Below are 12,665 nucleotides of genomic sequence, written 5' to 3'. Positions count from 1 at the left end.
GTTCAGCAGCGTTTCAGTACTCAAATTCGGATTACCTGTCTCGAGGGGTCGAGCCTCGTATTTATAGGCGACCAAGGGACGTTTTGAAGGGCCCCTTGGCCGAGTGAAGTTGAGTCGGCCATTGGCCGAGTGAGACTCGATCGGCCAATGGCCGAGCGAGAAGCTTGGGGCTGGATAAGGTTCACTCGGCCATTGGCCAAGTGAAATATGTGTGGCCGGATGAGATTCAATAGGCCATTGGCCGAGTGAACTGCTTGGGCCGGATGGGATTCACTCGGCATTGGCCGAGTGAACTGCTTGGGCCGGATGAGGTTGACCCGGCCCTCAGCTGAGTGAGACACTTGGACCGGATGAGATTCACTCGGCCATTGGCCGAGTGAACTACTGGGGCTGGACGAAACTCACTCGGCCCTCGGCCGAGTGAAGCACTTGGGCCGGACGAGATTCACTCAGCCATCGGCCGAGTGAGCTGCTTGGGCCGGCCAATGGCCGAGTGAACTTGGGCCGGCCGTTGGCCGGGTGAGTCTTGATCGGCCATTGGCCGAGTGAATTGGGCCGGCCATTGGCTGGGCGAGCTTGTCTGGCCGACCGAAATGTCCAGCGCGTCGTCGGATCTCGTCGGGCCGATAACAGTGGTCTCGAACAATAATGATACAAGCTTTTATGAAAAGGATATGATTTAATTGTTACTATAAATACGAAAGCTCGTGCTCAGTATAGTTTGGCAATGAATGTCTGTTTTCATTTTCGCTACTTTTTTCAGCGACTTCTTTGAAGACGACGCATGTTCCTTCACATGTTCTTTCTTCTTCATCGTCAACTCATTTCATGAACGTGAAAATTAATGGTTTTTTGGGGGATTTAGGGATTTTGTCGAATGATTTAGGGATTTAGGGTTTCGGTCGAATTTATTAGGGATTGTATAAAGGAAAGGAATAATTTTACGTTATTGCCCTCTTAAAACTGTCCTCGTCATCGAGGTTCCTAACAGACCTGTTCAAGAACTAACGGAAGGATTACTTTAGATAAAAAAAAACATAAGATAAAGGTAAACAGTTGCCACAAATCAAAATAACAGGGGCAAATTGTTACCGACGTCATAGTTCAGAGGGCAATAGTGAAATTTATTCTTAAGTTTATTATAGAAATTTATATAATTTGTTGATATATTTTTTAACAAAAATATTCACTGGGGACCTGAATGCGTAAAGGTGGGACAGAAATGAGTGTTGCCGAGAATCGGGTAAAGTGATCCATTTCACCAACTCTAATGTTGCTTTGGGAAAGACGTGTTGACTAAGGGAGGTTGAGAGTATTGTGGATTGAGTTAGGGTGCCGTTTATAGAGTGTCATCACCAATATTTGGGTTTGACCACGTTCGCGAGGGCGCAAGAAGAAAGATCTCGCTACCTTTGTCCGTGAGCGAGTGTGTGACAAAATCAGATCTTATGGGATGTGGTTCTCTGAGATGGACAAAGAGGTCCTCATTAAATCAATTATTCTGGCTATTTTCAACGACGTCGTGAGCTGTTTTCATATCCCTTTGCACCAATATACATTTTGTTACTGTAATCAAAGATTTATGGAAATGTCTGAAGGTAGTAATAGAGAAAATACTATATAACCTTAATACAATCAATTAAGTAAAAGATTAAAATAATCTTACATAAATACAATAATAATAAATATATTATTTTTATCCTCCGTCAAACTCACGATGCTATATCAATAAGCATTGAAAGTTTGTCAGCTAAGAAGCGGAAGCGTGAAGTAAAGTGAGCCTTCATGAACAAATCGTGCCAAGCTGTAAATGATGGCAATTGAAATGACAATAAATCTCAATATGATTGGTTCGCTCATGAAAGACCGAGTTATGAGCAATCTGGATGGCACTCTTATTATCATTGTATAACGGCATAGGATGATGAAGAGTGACACCCATATCAGCAAGTAACCAGCGTAACCAAACAATCTCACATGTAGTTGTGGCCATAGCGCGATATCAGCTTCACTGGAAGAGGGAGATATGACATCCCGCTTCTTGCTCTTCCAAGAGATGAGTGAATATCCAAGAAAAACGTGGAATCCAGTGGTGGAAATGCGATCTGTAGGATCAACAGCCCAATCGGCATCAGAGTAGGCATGTAGCTCTAACGAAGATGAGGAAGGAAACAGTAGACTTTGAAACTGAGTACCACAAAAATACTTGAGAATGCAAAGAACGGTAGCTCAATGAACTGTGGTAGGAGTAGTCACAAACTAACTGACAACATGAACAACATCCGAAATGTCGGGACGAGTAACCATGAGATAAACCAAGCTCCCTAATACCGTGCGGTATAGACTAAGATCGGGCAGAGAAGTCCCATCAGATGTAGACTAGCGAGCATTGGTTTCTAGTGGAGTGTTAACAGTCCTACAGCCAATGAGACGAGCGCGTAAAAAATATTTGATATTTACATTGACTGAGATAGAATATAGCCTTTTGGGGAGAAGGCCACCTCGATATCCAGAAAGTAACGCAACGAACCCAAATCTTTCATAACAAAATATCGAAGCAAGTCAGACTTCAATGATACAATCTCATCATAATCATCGCCGGTAATAATCATATCATCAACATACAAGGACAGAAGGATACGACATGTACTCGTATGCTTGACAAACAAGGTGATGTCTTGATGACTAGGGAGTAAGCCAAGAGAGGTAATCATGGTGGAGAACTTCTTAAACCATGCTTGGGGAGCTTGTTTGAGACCATGGAGAGCTTTGTGCAGCTTGCACACACTGTGGACTGGTGCGCAACACCCGGAATGGGTGTCATGTAGACCTTCTTGTGGAACTCACCATACAAGAAAGCATTCTTTACATCGATCTGAGATATCTTCCACCGATGAACGGTAGCCATAGCAATCGGAGTGTGGATCGTTGTCATCTTTGCAATCGGCGCAAAAATCTCTTCATAATTCAAGCCATACGCTTGTGAATATTATTTTTCAACAAGGTGAGCCTTGTACCGCTCCACGGACCCATCAGATTCGGTCTTGATCGTATAGAGCCAACACGAGCCAATAGCTCGCTTCTCTGACGATAACAGTACGAAGTCCAAAGTATGAGTCTGATGTAGAGGAGTAAGTTCCTCAGCCATAGCAGTCTGCCAAAGAGGGTCAACAACAACTTCTCAATAGGACAAAGGCTTGGACAGAGAGAGAAGAGACACGAGAAAGGAAACAAAAGAGGTAGATTATGAAGAATAGGTAAAGTTGAAAGTTTAGTGGACTTACGAGGGCGAGTCGACTAACGCTGAGGAGGAGGATCCGCAATCGTGAGTGATGGCTAAGCAGTTGTACACTAGGAAAATTTGAGTTATTGGCATCGCCTGATTTTTGGATGCGACTAGTCGCATCCAATAGGGTCTGCGAGAATCTAAAAATTCTCGCGTGTTTAAATAGCAGTATTCATAAATGGATGCGACTAGTCACATCAAAAATTCAAAAAAATTAACTAAGATATATTTCCCTGTGGATTTAGTTTAATTTTAATGACCTTTGGATATGACTTTGTCGCATCCAAAAACTAGGTCACGCCCATTTAAACTTATTCTTCCCCGTCGCTCTCCTTCACTTTACCATTTCTCTCCAAAATTTTAGTCGACCTCGACCTCTCCGCCTCCTCCCTCGCCTACCCTCACCACCTACGCCACCTTGCCGCCCTCCCATCCCTCCGCCGCCTCTCCCTCTAACAACACATGGTTCTCAGACCACGCCTCCTCCTTCTCCGACAATAGTGGACTCCCGTCACCATCCCCGACTCGTCATCTCGACGATGCCGGCCCAGCCGCTCTTCTCCAAGCCAAACCATCTCCATCAGCTCGTCCTTCTCCGCCAAACACACCAAAAGCTTCTCGCAGTAGAGCCTCCCCAAACTCGAGTCCTTTGGTGGATTCATCAACACATCGTCCATCCCCTCCGTCATCTCCGACGAGCTCTTTCAGCCCCGAATGCATCTGCCCGGATCCTGGGCTGCAAGCCCCACCAGAAACATCCACTGAAGTTCTCTCTGTCATGTCGTCGCCTTAGTCTCACTGGAGACACCACCAAGTCTTTGTTTCTTAGTCTCTTTCTCTCTCCCTCTCTCCCCCTCTCTCTCTCTCTCTCTATATATATATATATATATATATATATATATATATATATATATATATATATATCTCCGACTCTCTCTCTCTCAGTCTTGGGTCTTCCACCTCGTCTACTTTGAGTCATCCATCCTCTTCGAATCCCACGTTGCCGACATCCTCCGCGGCCTTTGCATCGGCGACCTCGCCAATTAGGTTAGTCAGTTACCATATAACATGTTCATATTTCTTTTAGATTGTAAAAGTTCAATTCAAGTAAATTTTTCAAAAATCAAAACATTTTAATCTTTCACATTATGTTTATTATCTTATAAAAAATAATTTTTCTGAAGTAAATTTTCTCATTAGATCTATAACTCATGGAGTGGGGTCCGAAATCCGGAATTCTAAAAAACTGGACTTTCGGAACAGCCGCATACCTCGGAGTAAAATCATCGTAACTAGCGGATCCGACATCATTTTTACCTAAACCCAATTGTATTAGAAAGTGGACAAACAGACCTTTAATTTGATTCAAGAATCATTAAATTTAGAATTATGAGCAAAGAGTTATGCCACTTTTACAGCAAATTTTTCTCGAGAAAACTGGAAATAATTAAAGTTCGGACTTGAGTGCAAAAGAATAGAGTGTAACGGAACATTTTAGAGAGTTGTTAAAGCTTTTATATGTGTTTTATTAACACGGTAATAACATTGTATAAAAGTAAATAACAACAAACATAAAATGAACCGAGTAAATAAACGAAACTAGCAAGACAATATAACTAGTCACAAAATTACCCGAAATTTCTCAAACTTTAAAAACACGTTTTTCATTATAAAAAATTTAAAAACTTTTAAAACTGATTCTAATGTTTTTAATAACATCCCAAAATCATAGAAAATCAACATGATGGGCAAGAGCAATAACATGTTTTTAAGGCAAGAGCAATAAATTAAAAAAAAATCTAAGGTAACAATCCTAACTTGTAAAAAAAACGAGTAATCTTTCTAAAATGATTTTCAAGCTCATAGTTGTAATCACATGTACATGCTTATCTTTGACCATAGCTCTAATACCATTTGTTGAAATTTATCTAGGCTTAAGAAAAGATTTAACGCTTTGAGGAAGCGGCGGAAAATAAAAATTTTCTTTTAAACAAGTAAAACAATTTTACTAACCTAGACAAAGAGCAAGCACATGTTATTATTAAATTAAAACTTGTTTTCGGTCAATTTCGGGAAGCCGGAAAAACAAAAACACACGTCGCCCGCCGGACCGCTTGCCGGGCCCTGGCCCATGCACGTACTGGCCCGCACGCGCGCATCATTGCCGGGCCCTCGGCCCATGCGCGCCCCAGCGCCCCCGGCCGTCCGGCCTGCACGCGCCCCGCGCCCTGTCGGCCTTGCGCGTGCCCTGCGCCCTGCCGTGCATGCGCGCCCCGCGCCCTACCGGACATGCACGCCCTCGCCCAACTGGACATGCGCCCACCACGCCCCACCGGGCATGCGCGCCTCGCGCCCTGCAGGGCATGCGTGCCACACGCCCTACAAGGCATGCGCCCCCCGCGCCTTGCAGGGCATGCGCGCCCCGCGCCCTGCGCAAGCGCCCCGCGCCTTGCCCTTCTGTGGGCTTCCAAGTGGGTCGGCCCATGGCCTTCCCCACGTCTATAATTACCCCCCTCACTTGACGGGAGAGGGAGACAACTTTCTCTACGGAGAACTTTCTTGAGAACATTATCTCTACATTCCCTCCACCAACTTGCGCGTGCCCTACGCCGCCAGCCCGCGCACACCTTGTGCGACCGGGCCGCGCATGCCTTGTGCCCCCGGCTGCTCACGCACTGCGCCGTCGGCCCTCGCGTGCCCCGCGCGCTGCGTTGCAAGCTCGTGCGCCTTGCACCGCCGGCCGCGCGCTCCGCGCCCCAACCGCGTGCGCCCTACACCCCACGCCGTGCACGCCCCGCTCTCCCGGCCACGCACGCCCTGCGCCACCAACCGCGCGCACCTTGCTCCCGGCCACGCACCCTGTGCCTTAGGCCGCGCGCGCCTCGCTCTCCCGGTCACGTGCGCCCCGCGCTGCCGGCCGCGCGCACCCTGTTCTGCCGGCCACGCACGCCTTGCACCGGCAGCGTGCGCCCCGCTCTCCCGGCCACGTGCCCTGCTCTCCCGGCCCATGCACCGTGTGTTGTTGGCCGCGCGCGCTCTACGCTGCTACCCGCGCACACGCCGCGCCCCACACCTGGCCGTCCAATGGGCCCCCGAGGGGCCTGCCCAAGGCTTCCTCCAAGCCTATAAATACCGCCCTCATCTTCACTTGAGGGGGACGTTGAACTACATTTTCTTCTTCACTTGGACCTCTAGCTTGCATCCTCTGAAGAACTCTCCTCTCCACCCGCGCTCTTCTGACATTCCAAGACTGCGCTCTCGTCCTCCCTCGGCTTAGAAACTCGAGGACCCCCTCCACGAGAGGGAGCGCGCTCCTCGTCTGCGATCCGAGTGTCTATACTGCACAAGCTGTGCTCCCGCTTCTTGGCCCTTGAGTTAGAACTCCGTGCTGCAAGAAAAGCGACCCCTCTAAAGTCCTCACTAGAAGATACGAGCTGAGTCCTTCTCTAAAGCCATGGATTCTCAACCTCCGAGCCCAAGATAGCCCCCCACATTCATATTGAACTATGTTCTGACCTGATCCCGACAAACAGGTGCGTAGGCAGACAACCTTTGGCACGGTCACACCCTCCAAAACACACCTCAGGGTCTGGAGGGTGCAACTCGGTCTACGAGTTCACAATTTTGGCCCGAGTGCGATCACTTGGTCCGGCCTTGGATCGATCCGCCCGAGGTAATTAATCATTGTTCATTTTTGTGCGACAACATTTTGGCACTAGAAGGAGGGGACGTCCCGACTTATACAGCCCGAAATCCCTTCCACAGCTCGACCCCTTCTTTCTCGACTTGAGAAATACATGAGTGGTCAACCACCCGTTCGTTCTGAGGGCGTGAATAACCTTGAGAACATGACTGGAGTAAAGAAATACTTCTTGTGTTCCTGAGCGCAAGGTGATGAAGAGTCTCTCAATGACGAGAGCAACAATCCCTTGCCGCCTGCACCTCAGGATAGCCGGGACGACCGCATCCTCGAGATGGAGGAGAAGATCCACCAATTAAGGGTGGCAAATGCAAGGTACCAACGCCAACTGGCGGGTAAGGCGCCTATGCAAGGCGTTCCTCACGAGGAATCCGAGGACCTCGTGGACGAAGGGCATGACTATGACCCCGACTATGAAGGCTTGGAGATTTCGGCAAACATAGAGACTTCTCTCACCAAAGATGGGGAACTCCCCGTAGAGATCGAAGCCGGTCCATCGAATCCACCACCTAAAACAAAGGCAATACCAATCTCCTCCCAAGTGGAAACCTCCCGACGATCAGCCCATGACCGACTTGGTCAGAGAGGAAATGTCGGGGAGTGTCCAACGATTCGGCGGGTGAGGCGTGTGGCTCGAAGCTCACGCCCCCATGCCACTGAGCCAGATCTTAGGCATCAGCTTACCGCCTAACGGAACGACTGTGGCAAAGACCTCCGAGAGAGGTTAAGTGCTCGCAAGGGTCACAACCCTGCGGCCCCAATCAATGGGGACCCTCGCACTGCTCAAGGGTCGAATGAAAGGCGCCAGGTGACTCCCCCCGAACAGGGAGTGACCCCTAACACTGGCCTCGACGTCGTCACCATGATTCAGAACCTTCGCAACGAAGTACGTGATCTGCATGAAGGAGGCTTGGCCGGTGACACATACGGGGTCGTAGAAGAACATTCCTCGCCCTTCACTGCCCAAATCCTTGCTGAGGTATGCACGGGAAACTTCAAACTCCCAAATCTCCCTCCCTACAATGGGAAAACTTATCCTAGTTATCACATCCAACATTATGAAACTTGGATGACGATGCAGGGTGTCTCACCTGGGGCTCTATGCACGGCTTTTAGTCTTACCCTCACCGGACCCGGTTTCGAGTGGTTTAAGAATTTAAGACCAGGTAGCCTCCAATCGTTCAAAGACCTGAAGGACATATTCCTAGCACGATTTGCTACGTCAATGGTTCAAAAGAAAACCAAGATGTACTTATGGTCAATCAGGAAAGAGAATAACAAGTCCTTGAGACAGTATCTCACCCGATTCACCGCGGAATCGAACAAGGCCGGCCGCTTTGACGACACTGACTCAATTATAGCCATCATTGAGGGCTTGCGCAATGGAGACTTCTTAAAGTCCGTCGTTGGCAGAGTCCCTTCTACGATTGCCACGTTAATGAACCGAGCCAAGACCTTCATAGGGGTAGAAGATTACCTCGACGGCCGCATGAGCAACAACCAAAGCTCCCGCCGTCGGGACGAGTCCAGCAATGAGCCGAGCAACCCCCGCAAGAGAGTGAATAAGGGAGGTAAATCTTCCGCAAGCCGACCCCCTACATCTTGCGAACAACTTCAGAGACTATTCACATTACACACCTTTGAACACCCTGGTAGAACAAATCTACGATGTGGCCTGTGACAAGTTCATCGCTCCGACTCCAATGAAAGGTGACCCCGCGTCTCGCGACAGGTCTGGTTATTGTGAGTTCCACCAGGATTATGATCACATGACCGTTCAATACTTCCAACTCAAGAGGAAAATTGAGACATTAATCCAGAAAGGCGAACTCAAAGACTTCGTTCTCCGCATGATAGGTGATGCAGTCCCCACCAACGACAGGCACAGCCTGGAAATGGTGGAGGAACCAACACCGACCGTACCACAGTCGTGGCTACGGCCGATGCGCAACTCCACGTCGTCACCACCATACTAGGTGGCTTGCAAGACAGGGACTCAGCCCAGCAAAGAAAAAGCTTCTCAGAGCTGCCTCTCAAGAAGGCCTTGCCGGACAGGTTAACCTCACCTATGAGGAACCTCCGTCCGTACCACACGAGATGATACAATTCACCAACGAGGAGGCCAAGCGAGCTGTGCACCCTCATAATGACGCAATAGTCCTCAAAGCCCAAGTGGCCAACAACCTGGTGAAGAAGGTTCTTATTGATAACGGTAGCGCAGCCGATATAATCTTTACGACCACCCTAGAGCGTATGAAGCTCGGGAGGCTCCGCCCTGTCCCGACCCAGATACCTCTGTTTGGGTTCACGGGAGAAAAGGTCATGACTGAAGGAATCATTGATTTACCGGTCACCTTTGGAACTATCGGAGGTATCTAAGTCGTTCACATGGTGATCACGCCCAAATTGTGCAATCGCTAAGCGGTCGTTGGTAGGACAAAGAAAGCGGAGTCGTATCCACGAGGAGGCTAAAACTGAAAATGAAAACTAAAACCAAACATCAAGTGGTAAATGAAATATAAAAATGAAAAAGATTGTTTTAGAGATTATAATGTTTATAAAATGAATGAGAGGAAAACACAAGGCGTCGGGTTACTCAATTGCTCCGTTTACCAATTACCAATACGGTTCCACACTTATAACTCAATTACAAGTTTCACATCCCAAACAAGTAATCGGAAAATCAACGTTGAGATCAACCAAAAAACTCATGTATTAATTTAAGAACAAACTCTTTCAATTAAAACCGTGAATAAAATCTCGTTGACTAAACCAAAACTACGATATATCAAAAGTGATTATAACGCAGTAAATAATTAGTCTAACACAATATTTTTTTTTCACAAATTTCATAGGCAATCTCTAAACTTACAATATATCGAATCAACAGAATTGTAATAAAAGAAAAGCAACGAAATAATTGTTATAAGAAATTGATACTCTCTAAAAATCACATAAATAAAGCATGACTAAATTCATATGAAAAATAAAAGAGTATAATTTTATGAGAGGAGAAAAGAATTTGATTCATAAATAAATTAAACATTCAAGCACAACAAGTGGAACCATAGTCGGATAGGTAAACTTACACAATTGAGATCACCCTTAGCCTTGCTAGAAACATAGCCAAGAACACAACTCATTCTCACAAAATTCTAGAGAAAATATGAGAGAATAAAATGGTATTATTTAACTAATTTCCGGAATAAAATATATATGGTGTTCAAAAACTAAGCCAAAACCTCTTATTTATAGTGTTTTAGAGATGGCAAAATAAAGGGAAACTAAAATAAACTGAAAACTAAATATTACACACATAAATGGTTATTTTCATAATTGATTGAGTATTATTTGAAGCTTCATATACGCTGATCCTGTGAAGAGAAAGGGAATATTGCATTGTCATTCATTGCCATGTGCCTTGTTGTCATTGGTTTCCTTGAAAGATGATTGAGACGTGGCACAAAGTAATTGGAGAATGTATTAAATGCCTTGAATGATGATGGTGCGAATTCTGCTCTTGATGGCTTGATTTGGAGAGCACAATTACTTCTTGAAGAGCAATTATTCCTTAAATCCTGGAAGTGGTATATACACTCAATGGTTGCACGTGAAGGAGGTGAGGTGTAGGCTTGCGATTGTCAAATGCTTTGCTGTCATGACGAATCTTTCAGATTTATGTTATCGCAATTAATCCTACAAAATAAATGTATCATATCAAATATTTGTAGACCAAATATAGATGTTCTCTAATAAAATTATAATCAGTAATATCAAGAGAATATTCAAATGAATCCAAATTATTTTGAATAAATATTAACAATTAAACACAAAAATAGTACACTTTTGTGTACTAATCACATGGTCCTCTTTTTTGTGGTCGACCAGGAGTCGCCCTACAATGTTATCATTGGGCGACCCACATTGAACAGATTAAGGGCCATCCCATCCACGTATCACCTACTGGTGAAATTCCCCACCGAGGAGGGAATTGGCGTCATGGCTGGTGATCAAACCTAAGCGAGGATATGCTACGTCAAAGGCATGGATGGCAAGCCCGCTGATAAAAGGGTTTATACGATCTACCAGCAAGAAGACGACTACCTGTGTGATCAAAAAGACGCACGGCAGCTCGAGGAATTAGACCCCCACGATGAAATCGAGAGGTTGAAAGTTGACACCCCGGATGATCTCACTTCGATCGTTTTCGACGAAGCTAAGCTTGACCAGGTGGTGAAGATCGATGCACAACTCCCTCTCGCCATCAAAACTCAACTCGCGTCCTTCCTTCGGGAGTTTAAGGATGTCTTTGCGTGGGCACATGTAGATATGCCTTGTATAGACCCCGATGTGATTGTGCACCGGTTGAAAAGAGGACAAAAACATCGCCGAGAAAGTACAAGCTAGACGCGCGTTCAACCCTGAACGATACCTAGCGATAAATGAAGAAGTCGAAAAGCTTCTCTCCGCCGGCTTCATCCGAGAAGCCAAGTATCCCAAGTGGGTGGCCAACGTGGTCATGGTTAAAAAGCCAAATGGGAAGTGGCGTATTTGATAGACTACAAAGATCCTAACAAAGTCTGCCCAAAAGATTGCTTTCCGCTCCCATGCATCGAATAACTGGTCGACGCTACGCCAGGACATGAGCTAGTAAGTTTAATGGACGCCTATTCGGGCTATAACCAAATACGAATGCACGAGCCCGATCAGATCAAGATGACCTTCCTCACTGATCGAGGACTCTACTATTACAATGTCATGGCTTTTGGCCTTAAAAATGCAAGGGCTACTTACCAACGATTGGTAAACCGGATCTTCGTCGACCTAATCGGCAAGACTATGGAAGTATATGTGGACGACATGCTCGTTAAAAGCCTACTGGCTACTAATCACGTAGACAACCTAAGGGAGAAGTTCTTAATCCTCCGCCGGTACAAAATGAAGCTCAACGCCAACAAATATGTGTTCGGGGTCGAGTCCAGGAAATTCCTAGGCTACATCATTAGCCGGCGAGGAATCGAAGCGAACCCCAAGAAAATCAAGGCACTCGTTGACATGAGATATCAGCGACGTGTCAAGGAGGTCCAAAGTCTGACAGGTCGGATTGCCGCCCTCTCGCGTTTTGTGGCTAAAGCAACTGATAAGTGTCAATTGTTCTTCAAAGCTATAAAGAAGACGGACGGCTTTATATGGACGGACGAGTGCAAGAAGGCCTTTCAAGAAATGAAGGCCTACTTTAGGACAGCTCCGTTCCTCTCCAAATTGAAGGAAGGCGAGACGCTCTACGTCTACCTCGCCGTCTCCGAATGGGCTGCAAGCACTGTGCTAGTCCGCGAAGAGGATAAGGTCCAATGGCCTATCTTCTACGTGAGCAAAGCCTTACTCAACGTCGAAACGCGTTACATAGAGATAGAGAAACTCTCTCTCGCTCTCCTCGTAGCTGCCAAAAAGCTATGTCGCTACTTCCAGGCTCACCCTATCGCTGTCTGAACAGGGCACCCCATCGGTAAAGCTCTTCAAAATGGAACATCGACTCGTATGGCGATTTGGTCCCAAGAATTGAGCGAGTACGATACCAACAATAAAGGCTCAAGCCCTAGCCGATTTTGTGGCAGAATTCTCATATACTCCCGACATGGGAAGAGCAGAAGATGACTCGACAAACGACTTGTCGGCTCA

This window comes from Urtica dioica, chromosome 3 (genome assembly GCF_054948205.1).
Source record: "Urtica dioica subsp. dioica isolate 48M chromosome 3, U.dioica_male_clone48M_v1_H2, whole genome shotgun sequence".
Classification (NCBI taxonomy): Eukaryota; Viridiplantae; Streptophyta; class Magnoliopsida; order Rosales; family Urticaceae; genus Urtica; species Urtica dioica.
The sequence above is the reverse complement of the archived record's forward strand: the minus strand, read 5'-3'. Positions refer to the sequence as shown.